At 35.0% G+C, this 17,393-nt stretch overlaps 1 protein-coding gene across 50 annotated transcripts in view; it reads left to right on the forward strand.

Moving 5' to 3' along the window:
• Window positions 1–1,405: 1,405 nt before the first annotated feature.
• The window catches only part of akap13 (A-kinase anchoring protein 13), a 197,600-nt gene continuing 181,612 nt past the window's right edge, over window positions 1,406–17,393 (forward strand). For all 50 annotated transcript variants that reach the window (XM_009297839.5, XM_021470632.3, XM_021470634.3 and 47 more), the window contains exon 1: window positions 1,406–1,787. The gene's annotated coding sequence lies outside the window, so the exon portion shown is untranslated. The remainder of the gene's footprint in view (window positions 1,788–17,393) is intronic.

The following is a 17,393-nucleotide window of genomic DNA, read 5'->3' on the forward strand; positions in this document are numbered from 1 at the left end:
ACATGATTTGAAAATACACAAATCCAATTTGTAAGTTTGAAACACGATTTATAAATACAGAAAAGGGTAGCACGTTCGCCTCACAGCAAGAAGGTCGCTGGTTGCGGCTGGAAGGGCATCCGCTGCGTAAAAACTTGCTGGATAAGTTGGCGGTTCATTCCTCTGTGGCGACCCCAGATTAATAAAGGGACTAAGCCGACAAGAAAATGAATGAATGAATGAATAATTCAAAACATGATTCGAAAAACACAAATCCAATTCGTAAGTTTGAAACACGATTCATAACTACACAAATCCAATTCGGAAATTTAAAACACGATTCAAAAATTTTAAAAATGCATTTCGTAAGTTTGAAACAACAAACTAAATAAGATAAAATTAATTAAAATTAATGTTTTATTAATATTATTTCTCAGTGTTTTCACGTAATAAAGACTTAAGCTGAACATATTCATTTGTTTATTTTCTTGTCGGCTTAGTCCTTTTATTAATCCGGGGTCGCCACAGCGGAATGAACCACCAACTTATCCAGCAAGTTTTTACGCAGCGGATGCCTTTCCAGCTGCAACCCATCTCTGGGAAACATCCACACTCACATTCACACCCACACTCATACACTACGGTCAATTTAGCCTACACAATTCACCTGTACCACATGTCTTTGGACTGTGGGGGAAACTGGAGCACCCGGAGGAAACCCACGCGAACAAGAAACGCCAACTGAGCCAAGGTTCGAACCAGCGACCCAGCAACCTTCTTGCTGTGAGGCGACAGCACTACCTACTGCGCCACATTCTCTCCGATTCATAAATACACAAATCCAATTCGGAAATTCAAAATACGATTCAAAAATACATAAATATAGTTCATTTGGCGAAAATGTTTATGATTTTTAATTCTGAATTCTTGAATTGTGTTTACAAATTTGATTTTGTCAATGTGATTTGTGCTGTGCATGTATGAATTTCATTTTGAAAAGTTATTATTTTTTAGACTGATCTGGCTCCAAATTTAATCCAGTCCGAGGATCCCTTGTAATAATTCAACCGGCCACCAGAGGTCAGCCAATATCATTGTATATATTTCCAGTGGGCATTGAGTTTCAAATACGAAACACTTGACAACTAAAAAGAACACACTGGCATTCAGCAATCGCTTCATAAACAGACAGTCATCACTTATAAATATCCATGAATTAAACAAATGAAACATTTAAACGCCACTCAAACACTATCAAGGCCAAACCCTAAAATTAACCCCAAAACATCACATTAATAACTCCAAATACCTACAACAAAACGGAAAATAAGTTTGAACAAACATTCTATTGAAGCCGGTTGAATGAACACACTGTCAGGCATGCGACAGTCAGAGTCGGTAAAGAGACACTGCTCCCAAAACTGCTGGTCCCGCCCCTATCAGACATGCGGGCTTGAAGAATAGAAGTTGCTACAGTGGAACTAACAAAGTGATTTGTGTCTCTACATTTCTGAGACCTTTTAAACTCGTCAAATCCCGCAGCGCCGAATAAAAGCTGCAACACTGTAATGCTCGAGTTGTTTAGTTACATTTTAAAGCGTTACTTCCAGTCAGACGCAACGTTGTAACTCAGTAGTTTGCCTCGAGACGTCCACATTGAACAACTTGTTGGATTGAAGCACAGTTTGGCGTGTTTGGGGTAACCAACCAGAGTCCCAAAAGAAACAATGTCGGATGGGGATTTGTGAGCTTTTAAAAGGAATGAGAGTGAACCAAAGAAGCACGCTTTGAGCAGTGCAGCGTTCGAGGTAAGATATATTTGAGTTTCCAAACAAAGTCATTGTTATACGATGTTACCAGGGGTCGAGGGTTTGTGTTTAGGGGGCAGAATTTTGTTTTAGTCACATTAACCTGCAACGACAAGTGAAGTCCTGCTGGTAGAGCCATCTTAAATTAACTGTACCTTTGTCGTTGTATCTGGTTTCTGGCTGGCCTGTAACTGTATCTCATGTCATTTGTTTTATTACTAATGTATTTATTGAGTTGATGTTAGTTATGAAACAAGTAACGTTAGAGTACTTTCTAAATAACTCGATTTTTAGGTACGTTTTTTCCGTATGACATTTATAACTAATCGCAAACAGTCGTCGTAATAGTCGCACTATATTGGAAATGTCATTTTAATTAAATACGTATGTATTGGTCAGATGGTAGTTTTAGACAAGCTATAAAACTATCATGTTCCAAAACGCCTATCAGCTTTCCAGCAGGCACTTAGGGACGTTTAGGTTTAATGGCTTTAAATATCCTTTAATTACACACACACACACACACACACACACACACACACACACACACACACACACACACACACACACGTACAGTTTTTGGCATATATAAGTACACCCCTCACAAATCTCTCTTTTAAATGTATATTTTTTTTGTAGGAAGCTCTACAATATTATATTGGCGCATATATTATATATATATATATATATATATATATATATATATATATATATATATATATATGTATATGTATATATATATATATATATATACATTAGATTATAGAGGTAAAGTTGGTTTTATATTCGCACATTCGTTCATTTAGAAGTTTCTGTGTTGTTTACATTGAATATTTGGTTGGAATTAGCATGCAAGTATGACTTCTAAACAGCATTAACACTATCTAATTCACTGTAAACAATGTTATACTTTGACAGTCTCTGGCTGCTAATATGAATTCCCTATTTAGAATTTGCGAAGAATACTTTTCTGAAATTATATTATAAAGGAGAATGTCTGAATATTCAAATAAAAAAACAACTTTACTACTGTCATTAGATTAGTCAGTACTGAAGCCTGATCTGGAGCTTATCTAACAAAATAACTTACGATAATACCGGTCCAAAAACTTGTACACAAATCTATATGTTATAGAAAAATATTAAATAAAAATATAAAAAAAGAAAAAAAACAAGAGAAGCTAAAAAATTGAAAAAAAATTTTTTTGAAGGTTGTATTTTTTTTTTGAATATTTAGCTTTAATTGTATTTGTTTCCATTTTTAAATATGTTTGGTGACTAAAATATTATTTTAATAAATATATCTTTTTCATAAATCTGTTTTGTTTAAAAGAACCGAAATACACTGTCTATATTAAAGTATTATCTTGTCTATAAATCACTAAATGGCCAAGGACCTCAATACATTATAGATATGCTCACTGAACACAAACCTTACAGATCACTCAGATCTTTAGAATCATATAAACTAGAAATTCCAAGAGTTCAGTCAAAGCAGGGTGAATCCGCCTTCAGCCACTACGCACCTCGCTGCTGGAATCAGCTTCCAGAAATGATCAGATGTGCTCCAACATTAGTCACATTCAAATCAAGACTGAAAACACATCTGTTTAGCTGTGCCTTTACTGTATAAGCACTGTGCTACAGTACGTCCGACAGATAGCACTATTATGTTTTTCGTTTTCTTTTTCATTCTTTTATAACCTGTTTTAACTCATTTTAATTTGTTTTTATCTGTTTTTAATAATTTTTATTATCTGCATTTTATGTTCCTAAACTTGTCTTTTTTATTCCTGTTAATGTAAAGCACTTTGAATTGCCACTGTGTATGAAATGTGCTATATAAATAAACTTGCCTTGCCTATATTCACTGATAAAAATATTCATTTTCAATTTGAGCACTATATATATGCACACAATTTTAATCTACCAGTGTGTATATATACACTCTCAGAAGTATACACTCCTCTCTACCCATGTGCCTATACACACTTAGATAAGACGGATATAAAACATTTTTTTTGTTTGTTGTTTTTTACTTTTACCTTTCCGACTTATTTTGTCTAGCTTTGACCTTAAGTTAAACAGTACTTTGTGAATAGATATTAAGAGACAGATTGAAAGTCCCGCCAGTCTGAAATAATTTCTTTAGAATAGTTTGTTTATATCACATTTTTAGCATTTTATTATTCTGCAGTCTGACACAGAAGGGTTTCGCATTTACCATCAGTCTTTCCTCTTCAAAGTCTGAAATAGAATCTTGTAACATTTAAGTTAATACAAGTCTCTTTAAACTTCATCATAGTCAAAGCGTGCAAAATAATTTTAATGATATTTGCATGCAGTAGGTCTGTTTAAATTTATCACATCAGATTATGAGACTTTGCTCTGTGTATATTTGTTAATATATTAGTGCACCTAAGTTAAAAATAAGGCTGCACGATATTGGAAAAACCTGGCATTCCTATGTTTTATATCGCTGTAATTAAATATTGCGATAGGAATACAGTTTCACAAGATAGTTTGAATACCACTATTTGACAGTTTTCTGGGGAGTCCAACAGTATTCAGGTAGAGAACTTGAATAACCACAATGCAAATAAAAAAATTGTCTTGTTTCTGAACCATATATATATATATATATATATATATATATATATATATGTATGTATGTATGTATGTATGTATGTATGTATGTATGTATGTATGTATGTATGTATGTATGTATGTATGTATGTATGTATGTATGTATGTATGTATGTATGTATGTATATATATATATATATATATATATATATATATATATATATATATATGTATGTATATATATATATATATATATATATATATATATATATATATATATATATATATATATATATATATATATATATATGTATATATGTAAATTAAGAGTTTCATTGCTAGTTTTAAGGAATTTATCTGCCAGTGGGGTGGGTAAAATAATCTTGTTTTCGCTATGAATTGTCGATATTTTGACTAAAAACAAAACAAAAATTCTAAGTAAGAGATTTTTTTATTTTTTTTTGCATAAACCATATAAATAAAGTGATTAAACACAATCCTGTAACTCTGGGTCAACTATAATTCAGACTGGACATTGCATATCTTTGCGATGTGACTATTGTTGTGAATGCGCACATTGCAAAATCGATTCTGAAGCTATATATTGTGCAGCCCTAGTTGAAATTACTTTTAGCCTTTGAAAATGTCGGAATCAAACACAAAGGCAGTGTAGACTGTTATTAAACACACAAGTTTTCCCTGCATTTTGTTATTCCAAATATGCTTTTTTTGTTCCCTAGATTGTTATTGTAGCGTCTGGAAGCTTTGGAATTCACAAAGCTTCCAGTGTGTGTTTTGTATTGGGTCTGTCCTTCTTGAGTGGCTCTTTTCCTTCAGGACTTTTGCTAGGGCCTGTTAACACCTGCATTTTTCATTGATCTGAGCACAGGTGGACAAAGGTAAATACAGGTGTAAACAGGGTCCAACATGTTTAGAGTTTGTCCACTTTTACTACTTGCAGAGACAGTGAAAAATGCATTAGTTGGATTAAGTTTTTACACTCTCAGAAATAAAGGTATGTGAGCTGTCACTGGGGTGGTACCTACAAATTTTTACAGAAGAGGTTAATTAATATCTCAAGGGTACTTATTTGTACAAAAGTTTTCTTCTTAATTTTTAAGTACTAATATAATACTTTTAAGGTACCAATATAGACCCTTTAAGTAAAAATGTGAATGTTTAAAAAAAGGTACCACCCCAGTGACAACTTGTGTACCTTTATTTTGGTGATTGCATTGTATATGCAAGTTGCGAATTACATGGGGGTTCGAGGGGGTCCGACCCCCCCTAATTAATGCTTGATCCCCACTAAAGGACATCAAAACAAGATGTATGTAAATAAATAAATTTAGTTCACTGAGGCATATTACCGAATATAACCGAAAAACTTGACCCCACCCCCATTCGTCAATGTACAATTCGCACACTGTGTATATGTTCATGCGGTCAGGTTTTTCAACACGTTGAAAAAGCTAAATGAGACAACATTAATACTGATTTATTTGCAAATCCGAGAGAGTTGGTTTTAGTGAACTAGAATGTTTTTGAACTACTGAGGTGTAAAATGTAAAAGCACTTTGTGTATGTCTGTGGCTTTCAAAGCAGAAATGAAAGCTGCTGCTCTCTGTATTATTTTCCATTGTCTTTTTTTACAGTCAAGTGTAAATTGTCCATGCTTATGGGCAATATTAGATTGAATTATCAGAAAGCACCTAATAGAAAGAAACATAAGATCTATAACATTTTCAGTATGTAAAACAAATGATCTAGCCTAATGATTTTGCTATCCTCACTATGCTTGAGTTGGTATTTGCATTTTCCATTGTTCTCCCCTGCTCCCTGTGACTTACTGTTGCACTCTTTTTGGAATTGCACATGGAAATCTTGCTTTTTCTGGCCAGATCTAAAACGTAATAACCCCTCAAATTTTTTAATTTCCTCAATACTCTCCAGGTATTTGCCACCTTAATGAACCGCATGTGAAAACTGGAATAAATGGCACAGGGCTCAAACTTCTTTAAAAATTTTTTATTGTTTATCCAAATTCCGTGTCTGTGCCTTCCTCGAAACATAGTTGTCAAACAGTGAATGTGATTATGGAGACGAAAGCACTGGCAGATGAAATCCAAGAAAGAGGTTTCATCTGTATCCCATTACAGAGAATGCCATTTTAGCTTCTTTCTGGTCGATGTTTCCTGTCGAGATTAGTATTCAGTTGACTGATTAGAATTCTTGGGGGATTGATCATCGGGGAAAGATTGTACCACAGTATCGCTCATAATCCAATCTAAGTTGGTGGTCAACATTGACCAGAAAAGACACTTTGAGGTTAGTTTTCTACACAAAGCCATAGTTCTCTGCCAAACTACACAAACCATCACATGCGATATCAACATGTGCCAGTCAAATCACAAATAATCAATATTGACAGCTCTTTGCATAGCTTCTTTGTAAACTACGGTTATTTGCAGTAAATTTTGTTAATGGTAAACCCGAAAGCACGTGCAATTCAACATATAATAGCGTTTTTATTCAAAAGTTACTTCATAGCTCCAGTCAAGTGTTTGAAATAAGTCGTTCTGTGAAATGTAGTGTCTTCTACTATTTCTATATTAGTGTTCTAAGAAGGGACAAGCGTTGTATACATAATTATGAGGAAAAATATAAGAACTCTGATAAACCATATGTTTTCGTGGTCATGTGTTTGTTAATCCCATTGAATCTAATGTAAGCGGTAACATCTTATTCAGCTTATCCTACTCTATGAAGATTTACTATCCGAAGATTTGCCTCCAAAATCACCTACTACTCAGTAGGTACTGCATTTTAATTAAAATGTACTACTCGACTGTTAAAAAAAGTTCGTTCTGTACAGTATCAATGTCAGTAGTATGAGTAGAACTCAGATTTACTACATCTGCCATTTTGTCATGATCACGTGACCTACCCGTGTCATTAGCAGTGCTTCACTCCATGAATTCTCTTGCAGTGCATCATGGAATAGTGTAGTGTCCATCAGATGCGCACTTCAGAATCTTGCCGGAAGTAGTAGGTCATCCAGTACTTCTTGCATACTGTTTTTCGAATTCTATGAATTCAGACATACTACTCGGCTCGCATACTGTTTGCATACTATGTAGTATGGAAGTATATTATTTCAGATGCAGCCTGTTATTTCCCATAAATTTCCTGGGTTTCTTTTGGGCATATTGGCTTGTTCTGTGCAACTCGAGAGTGCCCTCCGGCCTTCTGGAGGAGATTTACAGCTGACGTCACTGTATTTTACTCGGATGATATTCAAGACAGTCGCAGTTTTTGCTAAATTGCTAATGCAATTTTAAGTCAATATATTGTTCAGTCTTTCTTACCATTTGAACTGCATTCACCATCAGGAGGTGGTGTAAATGTCTTTATATTTTGATTACATAATCCAAAATTAATAAAGTAATTTTTTGGTAATTTTACTTTCGAAAAAGTACATCATTGTGCATTTAAAGTGCGCTTTTTTTTTCTCAGTGCAAATGCAATACTTTTAATTTACACTACAAAATAAATTTGTGCAAAAGGATGCGGTTTGGGACGCACCTTGCATAATTTAATATGCGTTACTATCCTGTTCCCTCCAGTCAGCAGTGGCCTATGGAATTACATATAATATCCGCACTTGTATTGCACAGCATGTTGTTGCAGCTGCTTATGCTGTGGTAACTAGCATTTAAAGGTAAGCAGATCAGTTTTTAAAGAAGTCATTAAAGCTCAAAACATTTATTAGATCAGAAATACAGTAAAATGTTTAAGTTTAGTTTTCATGGCAAAAAGGTTAATGCGAGTTTAATTTGTAACATAGAAGACTCTTCTGAAGCCAGGCACTCGTTATGACAATACGGTTTTCTCTGAATTGTATTTGGGAAAGCAGGTCAAGAGAGTCCCGTTCGTCAGCTTTGAGTAATCAGAAATCACCATGGTTACACACAGATCCCAGGAAGCCAGATTCTCCCCATGGAGGATGTAGGTTTCAATGTTTTCCAGACGTCCAATGCTTTGTGTGGATGATGTGGAATCAATAGATATATTATAAAACTTATCTTTCCTAATGTATTCTTGCTCCAAATGTCCTTTTTTTCCACTTCTATTGAGTGTCTCCATCAACCACGGATAACACACAAGTCTCCTGGGCCTCTTGCTTTTTAATAAAATCGTCCAACAGACAAAATCTTTGACTCTGTTCTCTGATTCAGCACATACTTGAGGAAAGTCCAGCCTTTCAGACTCAACTGGTTTGGAGCAGCTTTCAAACAGCAAGACGTTTTCCCATGAACATCTCAGAAATGTCAGATATTTTGTTTGCTAGAAGAAGAGTTTCTCGTTCTTGTTGCTTAGCATGCATGCACAGCGTGTTTTTTTATGTGTGTGTTTTGGACAGTGAGAAAAATTGTCAGCCAAATGAAGTTTGATTGATTTGGTTTTAGCAGTCAGCAGAAGTAGTCCTAGTAGTTTGTTTACGGAGAGAAACACATTTTCTTCTTTGTCTCGATTTCTTGCAGAGCTGTGGAAAGCCACATGAATGTTTTGCCCTTATGTTGGCCCCCAAATTTCGCTGTGCAATGGTTTATTTGTATTGAACAAAACAGAAATGGCAGTTTTTATTTTTATTTTTTGCAACACGGTTAATATTACCTCTAGAAAAATACTATTGCCTACACAAATCTCATATCACAATATAATAGGGCTGCACGATATTGGAAAAAACTGACATTGCGATATTTTTATTCACTGTGAAATAAATGCAATTTCAACAGATGACTTGACATAATTTAGATCGACTGGGATGATTGTGTAGGGGATTGTATCTGCATAAAATATCATTAAAAATGACCGGCATAGTTAATTCAACGGACAAAAGAAGGAAAAAACAATGATTTATGATTTTCTGTGGAGTCTAACAGTGTTTAGAAGCACAAATTTAATAATCACTGTATTATAATAATAATAGAAATAACACTGTTCCATTTTAATTGAGTACAATTAACCGTTAAGCAACAAACGTTTAATTTATTGTGCCCAAATGTTTACATTTGTTTGAAATTCTTATAGTCAGGCCTTAACAACGCATGGAAATAAAATGCTGTCAGACTAAGTTTAAATTTATTTCAGGTTCACATTTATTTACTTACATCAACATTCATATATGTGTGATTGTTTGTCACACTACGGATTTTGAGTGTTTGGTGGCATCTTGTGTCTGAATAATGCACAGGATAGTCTATACTCAATCAGCTGTTTTCATTTTTGTCTGTTTTGCGTTTTTGACTTTGGCGCCATCTTGTGTCTGAATTATGTGCAGGTTAGTGTATACTTTATCAGCAGTTTTAGTTTCTGTCAGCTTTGTGTTTTTGAGTGTTTGGTGCCATCTTGTGAATGGATAACGTGCAGGGTAGTGTATACTGTGTCAGCTGTTTCAGTTTCTGTCAGCTTTGTGTTTTTGACTGTTTTGTGCTATCTTGTGGCTGGATAATGCGCAGGTTAGTGTGTACTGCGTCAGCTTTGTGTTTTTGACTGTTTGGTGCTATCTTATGTCTGAATAATGTGCAGGTTAGTGTATACTCCATTAGCAGTTTTAGTTTGTCAGCTTTGTGTTTTTGACTGTTTGGCACCCTCTAGTGTCTGAATAATGCACAAGTTAGTATATACTCCATCAGCTGTTTTAGTTTCTGTCAGATTTGTGTTTTCGACTGTTTGGTGCCATCTTGTGTCTGAATAATGTGCAGGTTAGTGTGTACTCCTTCAGGTTAAAATTACTCCACAATGTTGTTAACTGTAATGTCTGGTCAACTGTAATCCCTGTGACATGACAACTGCGGACTCGCATTATTATTCATATTGATGCTGACACGATATTATGCAGCCCTAGTTCTAGTACTGGTCAATTTATTAAATTAAATCCATTAATAGTTTTTATATTGACCACAATGACTGTTTATTTTTTTATCTTTAAAAGTATATATTCAAAAAAGCTCTTACTGCTTCTTGTGTTTTTTTTCTCACTTTATTTATGTCCGAAATTAGTTTTCTAGCCATATTGACAATATATATATATATATATATATATATATATATATATATATATATATAATGCCTAATGCAGACTATATATATATATATATATATATATATATATATATATATATATATATATATATATATATATATGTGTGTGTGTGTGTGTGTGTATGTATATATATATATGTGTATATGTGTATATATATATATATATATATATATATATATATATATATATATATATATATATATATATATATATATGTATGTATGTGTGTGTGTGTGTGTGTATTTTTTTCTGTCAGTCTTAGTACACAATGTAATTAAAGAAAACTACACGCTTTTAAATAGGAAAATTAATAAAACGTACTTATAAAAATTTGATCAAGATGCTAATGGTCTAATCTGACTCAATGATTTATGCTAAGCTAAGCTAAAAGTGCTCCTGCCAGACCTGGAGATCAACTGAATGGTTTTAACGATGTTTAAACTCAACTCTTTACCAATAGGTGACTTGGAAAAATGACTTGAACTTTCTTTGATCTCATTTGGATTTTTATTTTGATACGATAGAACATGAAAATAAAATAGTCTGTTTTATTTTGTCCATATGATATTTGTTGTCCTAATGCAGAGCCCTACTTGACATGACTCTTCTATTAAAGTCCTTGGCTCAGTTCTCTGTGCTTCAGAAAATCCACACAAGGGACGTGTTGTTATGCTACAGTACAGGCATTATGTAATTTCTCAGCAAAGAGCTACTAGCTGGTTTGTCAGCTGTAACCAAAGATTGAAAGTGTCTCATTAGTGTAAATCTGAGGAAGCCTGACATGTGCCGGAAGCAGGATTTTTCGTCTAAGAGTGAATGTGTGGCTACGTGCTTTCAAGCCTCTTCTCTTTGTTGCCGTGCACCTGCCAAGTGACCTGACTCTCTCCTTTCTGACGTCATATCTTTTATCTGCCCTGAGGTCTGAGTGCAAATTGAGTTTTAAGGAATTGGGTTACTTGCTTCCAGAAGACAGGCACATACATGCAAATATTAAATTTCAGACCAATAACTAAAAATACTTTTTATTTTGTAATGAAGCTTTTATTAAAAAGCCTTCTTCTGGCGTTTCAATATGGATCAAAATAATCAAGACGAATTTTACACTTCAGCTTAATTTTTTTAAAGCATGTTTTACAAATAATGAAGATTATCTTATGTAAATATGTTCATCCCTGACTCTTGTAAAAAAACAAAACAAAAAAAAAAGTAAAATTTGACAATATTTGTAGTTTAAAAGGGTTTTCAAACGTTGTTTATATACATATTAACATATACATTAGTTTTAGCAACAACAAATAATAACTTGACTTCACTAGAACTAACTTATATGAAAGGCAAAGGCCTCTAGAGATTATGTTGATTTCACCAAAATATGATCAAGCCTTGATTTTTAATTATTTAATACAGTAAGGTCTGACTTTGCTTAGACAAAACTCTTGTTACTTAACAGAAATAATGTACAGTATGGAATATAAAGTGCAATGGAAAATAATTAATATTGTGTATGACTCCCATGAGCTTGGAGGACTGCACCCATACATCTCTGCAATGACTTAAATAACTTGCGTCAACTGGAATGGAAAATAAAGCGTTCTTGCAGGACTCTTTGAGTATATCAAGATTCTTTGACTTCATCTTCAATGCCTCCTCCATCTTACCCAAGACATACTCAATAATGTTCATATCTGGTGACTGGGCTGGCCGATCCTTGAGCATCTTGACTTTTTTTTTGCTTTCAGTATGAGAAGGAGCACTCTCCTGCTGAAGTATTTGCCCTCTCCTGTGGTTTGTTATGTAATGGGCAGCACAAATGTCTTGATACCTCAGGCTGTTGATGTTGCCATCCACTCTGCAGATCTCTCGTATGCCCCCATACTGAATGTAATCCCAAATCATGATTTTTCCTTCCCCAAACTTGACTGATTTCTGTGAGAATCTTGGGTCCATGCTGGTTCCAATAGCTCTTCTGCAGAATTTGTGAGGATTGGGATGCACTTCAACAGATGATTCATCTGAAAAATCTTCCTTCTGCCACTTTTCCAAACGATCAACTAGAAGTCAAGTTATTATTCGTTGCCCTTACTACTGGGAACTGGGATATACATGTAAATTATGTCTTTTTAACGCTGCTTAAACTTTTAAATCTATTAAAAATGATGCAAAATGCACTTTTTAAAAAAGGATATGACAAAAAATGCATTTAAGTTCTACAAAGTTTAACTTAATATGTTCATTCGTTTTGACTGATGTAAGCTGAGAAAACTAGAAATATTAATTTCATTTAACTAAAAAATGTAAGCCACTAATTATTTAAAAAGGCCCATTCATCTAGCAAGTGCTATGGAAACCTCTCAGCTGCTCTTCATTCCCTCTGTTAGATGTTGACAGCCAACTATATGCATTGGAACAATAGACCTTAGGTGTCTACAGTGAAAGTGGGTCATCAGCTGCGCGGCTGTGGATATGACCGTCGGTAACCTTTTGTGCAGACAGGCCCTAGTGTTCTTCATGCAAACATACACCTCTTTGTAAAATCACACATCTGCAGTTTTAATGATGATACTCGTCTGGCCAGCTTCCTGTGAGGACTCTAGCACTTTTAGCCATCGCTGCTGCTTTCTGGCTCATTTATACAGTTGGTTATGGTGACTGGAGAGATTATCACGAATTTTGAAAGGCAACGTTTACTGGGTGCACTGATGGTTATCGTGATGGCGATACGCAAATCCACGCCCTGACTTTCTTTTTCTTCACTATCAAGTGAATTTCTCAGTGTTTAAATAGCACTTGCTGGTTATTTGTCTAGCATCCAAGTTTAAATTCCAGATAAGGAAGGAGATTGTTACCAAAAAAGTCAGTCTTTATAGTTTTTTTAAATGCATTTTATTTGTCTTTGAAGTGAGCGTTGAGTGACCATTTGTTGCTGTGTTTTTTTGTCCATTGTCATCAGTCAAAATCTCCATGTTTGTGTCTGAAGTATTTCAACAAAGAAGAGTTTAAACATTTCTATCATTTTTTTCCATCCAGTGGCTTAATCTCTCCAAGATTTTTAACATTGTCCTCAGCTCGGTGGAATGTGCTCAGCATCATGCGTTTGGAGAACTCTTACCGTAAAATGGCTATATTTAGTCTTTGGGTGTGGGTTTGGATCTTGGAAGATTTTATCTTCTTTATCTTATCGAATATGTGTTGAAAATTGCCTTTAATGAGGCTTGTTTTATGGTCCCCTTGACTCTCAGTGCAGCAGGCCACTTCCTTTTGGGAAGCCCAAATATGCATTCGAATGTTCTTTGATCGGTCAGCCTTTGCTGTATGTTGATGCAACTTTTAGTCTTTCATTTCTAGATGTTCGCATGGCTCTGGTCCATACTGCACTACAAATTATATCACTGTTTTGATTTCCAAATCTCATTCATTAATTTTCTTTCAACTTAGTCCCTTTATTCATCAGGGGTCACCACAGTAGAATGAACTGCCAATTTATCCAGCAGTGTGCGTGTTTTACACACTCATTCACACATATGCAATTTGGCCAATTTAGTTTCTTCAATTCACATATAGCGCATGTCTTTGCACTGTGGGGTAAACCGGAGCACCCGGAGGAAAACCACAGGAACACTGGGAGAACATGCAAAAACAGAAATGTCTACTGACCCAGCTGGGACTTGAACCAGTGACCTTCTTGCTGTGAGATAACTATACTAACCACTGAGCCACCATGTCAACCCTGATTTCCAAATCTGAGGGAGAATTTAAAGGATAGCTCCTTTTTTTTGGAAGTAGGCTAATTTTACAATTCTTCTAGTGTGAAACAGTTGAATTTTTAATTTTTTGAGTCCATTCAGTCAATCTCCGGATCTGGCAGGAGCAGTTTGATCTTAGCTTAGCATAAATCTTTGAATGGGATTAAACCATTAGCATCTTGCTCAAAAATAACCCAAGAGTTTTGATGATTTTCTCGATGTTATACATCGATAGGGGCTGTGTAATATCATTGCGCTTGCTGCAGTCATACGTTGGCTTAGTACACTATGTAACTACAGAATAGTCGAGCTTTAAAATAGGAAAATTAACAAAACTCTAATTAGTGTTGCACGATAATAGAATTCGGTACCAATCGATACTGGAATTTTAAATACAACCATTTCCTGCTGACATTTGAGCACTGCTGAGCACGTTCTTACACAGCACTGATTTGACGTTGTTTTCACAATGCTCAACAGAATTGACTGGGATTGAAACTCATCAGTTCACCAAACTCACTGCTGTTCACTGAGTGTAACCACAGTTACTGGGAAACTGGAGCATTTTAAAGCTGCGATTCATCAGCAGATCACTCGTATGTCAGCTTATAGACAAACCAGCTGATCGACATGTCTTTTAAACGCTCCAGTCTACTCCACTTAAGAACGTGCTCAAATATCAGTGGGAAATGGACATTTTTAAAACTTCATTATCAATTGGTAACGAATTCCAGTATGGTGACAACCCTGACTCTAATTCATTTTAATGGTTTATGCTAAGCTAATAGAGTTCCTGCAAGACCAAAAAATTGGCTGAATGGATTTAAAATGATAAAACTCAACTGTTATCTCTAGGCAAGCTGTAAAATAAGCCTATTTGCAAAAACATTGAGGGCTTCTTTAAGTCTCTGCTCTAAATATACAGTTTGTGTAAATTTTACCTGCTGTAATACTTAACATTAATAACAATAAGACAAGCACTGTTCATTTATCGTTTTTTAGTCTAGATTACAGACAGTTTAGTTCAGAAAGGCTTTCGGATGTTAGGAGGTATGATGTTATTCTTAAAATGTTTGTTGCTGTCTTTGTTTTTTTTGTTGGAATGCACAATGGTCAATGAAAGTTAAAATTGTGCTATATAAATAAAACTCTCATTGTCATTACCACAAATATTGGCTCTTACTATCCTGGACTGGATTTTTCTATGAGCAAAGTAGAATGCAGAATACATTGTCATCGTGTTTGAGAAACAGTTCACTTGAACATCATAAAATGCAGACTGTGTTTGATAATGTACCTCTTCATAATAACCAGACAAATATTGATATTGGTGGACTTTGCTTAGGATGACATTACTGTGTCAATATTACACTGATGTCACTAAACTTTATATGACCTACAGTCCTTTGGCATTCAGTTGCCTCTTCGAGAATGAATGAGGAAAAATGTAAGTTTATCCAGATCCCTTTAGCAAGATGTTTAGATCGAATCTCTGAATCCATTTTTAGGGCAGTATGGCAAAGCAATGATTAGGTCATTGAATCAATGCTTTAGTCAGGTTAGATTGGTAAAGCAGACCTCTTCACTTTGTTTCCTTTGGGTATGGCACGGAAGTGGAAGGCATAGCTTAGTTTTGCATTTTAACAGCCCTTCCAGAATCTTCTGTGGTTCACATTCCACACAAAGGTTTGTCATGTAGAGCTCTCTGTGGCCTTGAACTGTCTGGTTGAGCCCTTAAGATAAATTTAAAACAAGATCAGGAATTAATTGCTGCTAATATATATTGTACATAATCTTTTAGCATACTATTATACTCTAACTCTAGTTATTCTAACATATGCAGAATACTTCAAATTGTTTACTTATTTTTAATGTAGAGCATGAATTTGTTCAACTGTAGGTAGAACTGACATAATTAGATGACATTGACAATAAGTGTAGCTACTGACAAATAGGTCTGTAGTTGAGTGGTTAACTATTCGGGATTAACTTTTCATAGTAATTGACCTAGTAGAAATTAGGACTGAGCAATTAATCCTAGGGGATTTTAATGCAAAATTTGGCAGTAAAACCAGTTCTAGTAAACCTGTAAAAAAAAAATTGACAAAGTCAAGACAACAAATATCTTTATGTTGCTTATTTAATCAGTATTATTTAATCAATAAAGTTAATCGGGTTTTAACAAATTAAGTTATACAAAGTTTAAATTATTATTTTTGATTTACGTTAAGATCACTAGAAAAAAAATTTAACTAAAAAATTAAAGGCAGCAAAATATTGTTTTACAGTGTAGTAAATTGTGCTTAATTTCATTTCAATTAATCACCCAGCTTTAATGGAAATGCAATAATGAATGCAATTCACTCATCCTAGGTGCAATCCAATATTAGTCCCAATACATAATACTCAGTTTTTTAATTTAATTACTAAAGTTGAATTATCAATCAAAGCACATTGAGTTTGAGTCCTGGTGTAACCCCGCCAGTGGGATTAAATCAGCGACTTTCCGCATGGAAGTCGGTTGGTCTAACAATGTGGCTAAAGACTATGGATCCTAGCGTCTGTCGCTAGAGCACATTTAGAGCTCAGAGGAGTGAGGTTTACCTGCACAGCACTTCACTAACTGACCTCTGTTACACTCGCCCCCGTAAACCTCACTCTCATTTGGGTCATGGTACCAATGTAACCCTGCCCGTCCTACACCTCCCAACCCGCTCCGAGCTGGGATCAAATCATCGACTTTCTGCATGGGAGTCGTTTGCTCTAACAAGTGGTCTAAGGACCATGGCCCCTTACCCTGACCCACAGGAAAGGGTTGTAGGTGTTGTTAATGAATAATCAGCGCTCTCACCGCCCTCAACACCACGGCTGAGGTACTTCGCTCGAAAAAGGCTCCAATTATTTCCAATTTCTTCCCGTGAGCTGCTGCAATGACTGCCTACTGCTCCAGGTGTGTGGACTTGAATGGGTTAAATCAGAGTACAAATTCAGAGTATGAATCATTATACTTGGCACATGTCATGACTTTTACTTTCTTGATCATGAATAATACAATTAATCATTCTAAGATTTGTTTGACTAATCGTTTATCAAAATAATTACTTTCAACCTTATGTAACAAAGGCCAGCTAGCAAAGTGCTGTGCAGGTAAACCTCACTCCTCTGACC

The sequence above is a fragment of the Danio rerio genome, chromosome 25 (genome assembly GCF_049306965.1).
Source record: "Danio rerio strain Tuebingen ecotype United States chromosome 25, GRCz12tu, whole genome shotgun sequence".
Classification (NCBI taxonomy): domain Eukaryota; kingdom Metazoa; phylum Chordata; class Actinopteri; order Cypriniformes; family Danionidae; genus Danio; species Danio rerio.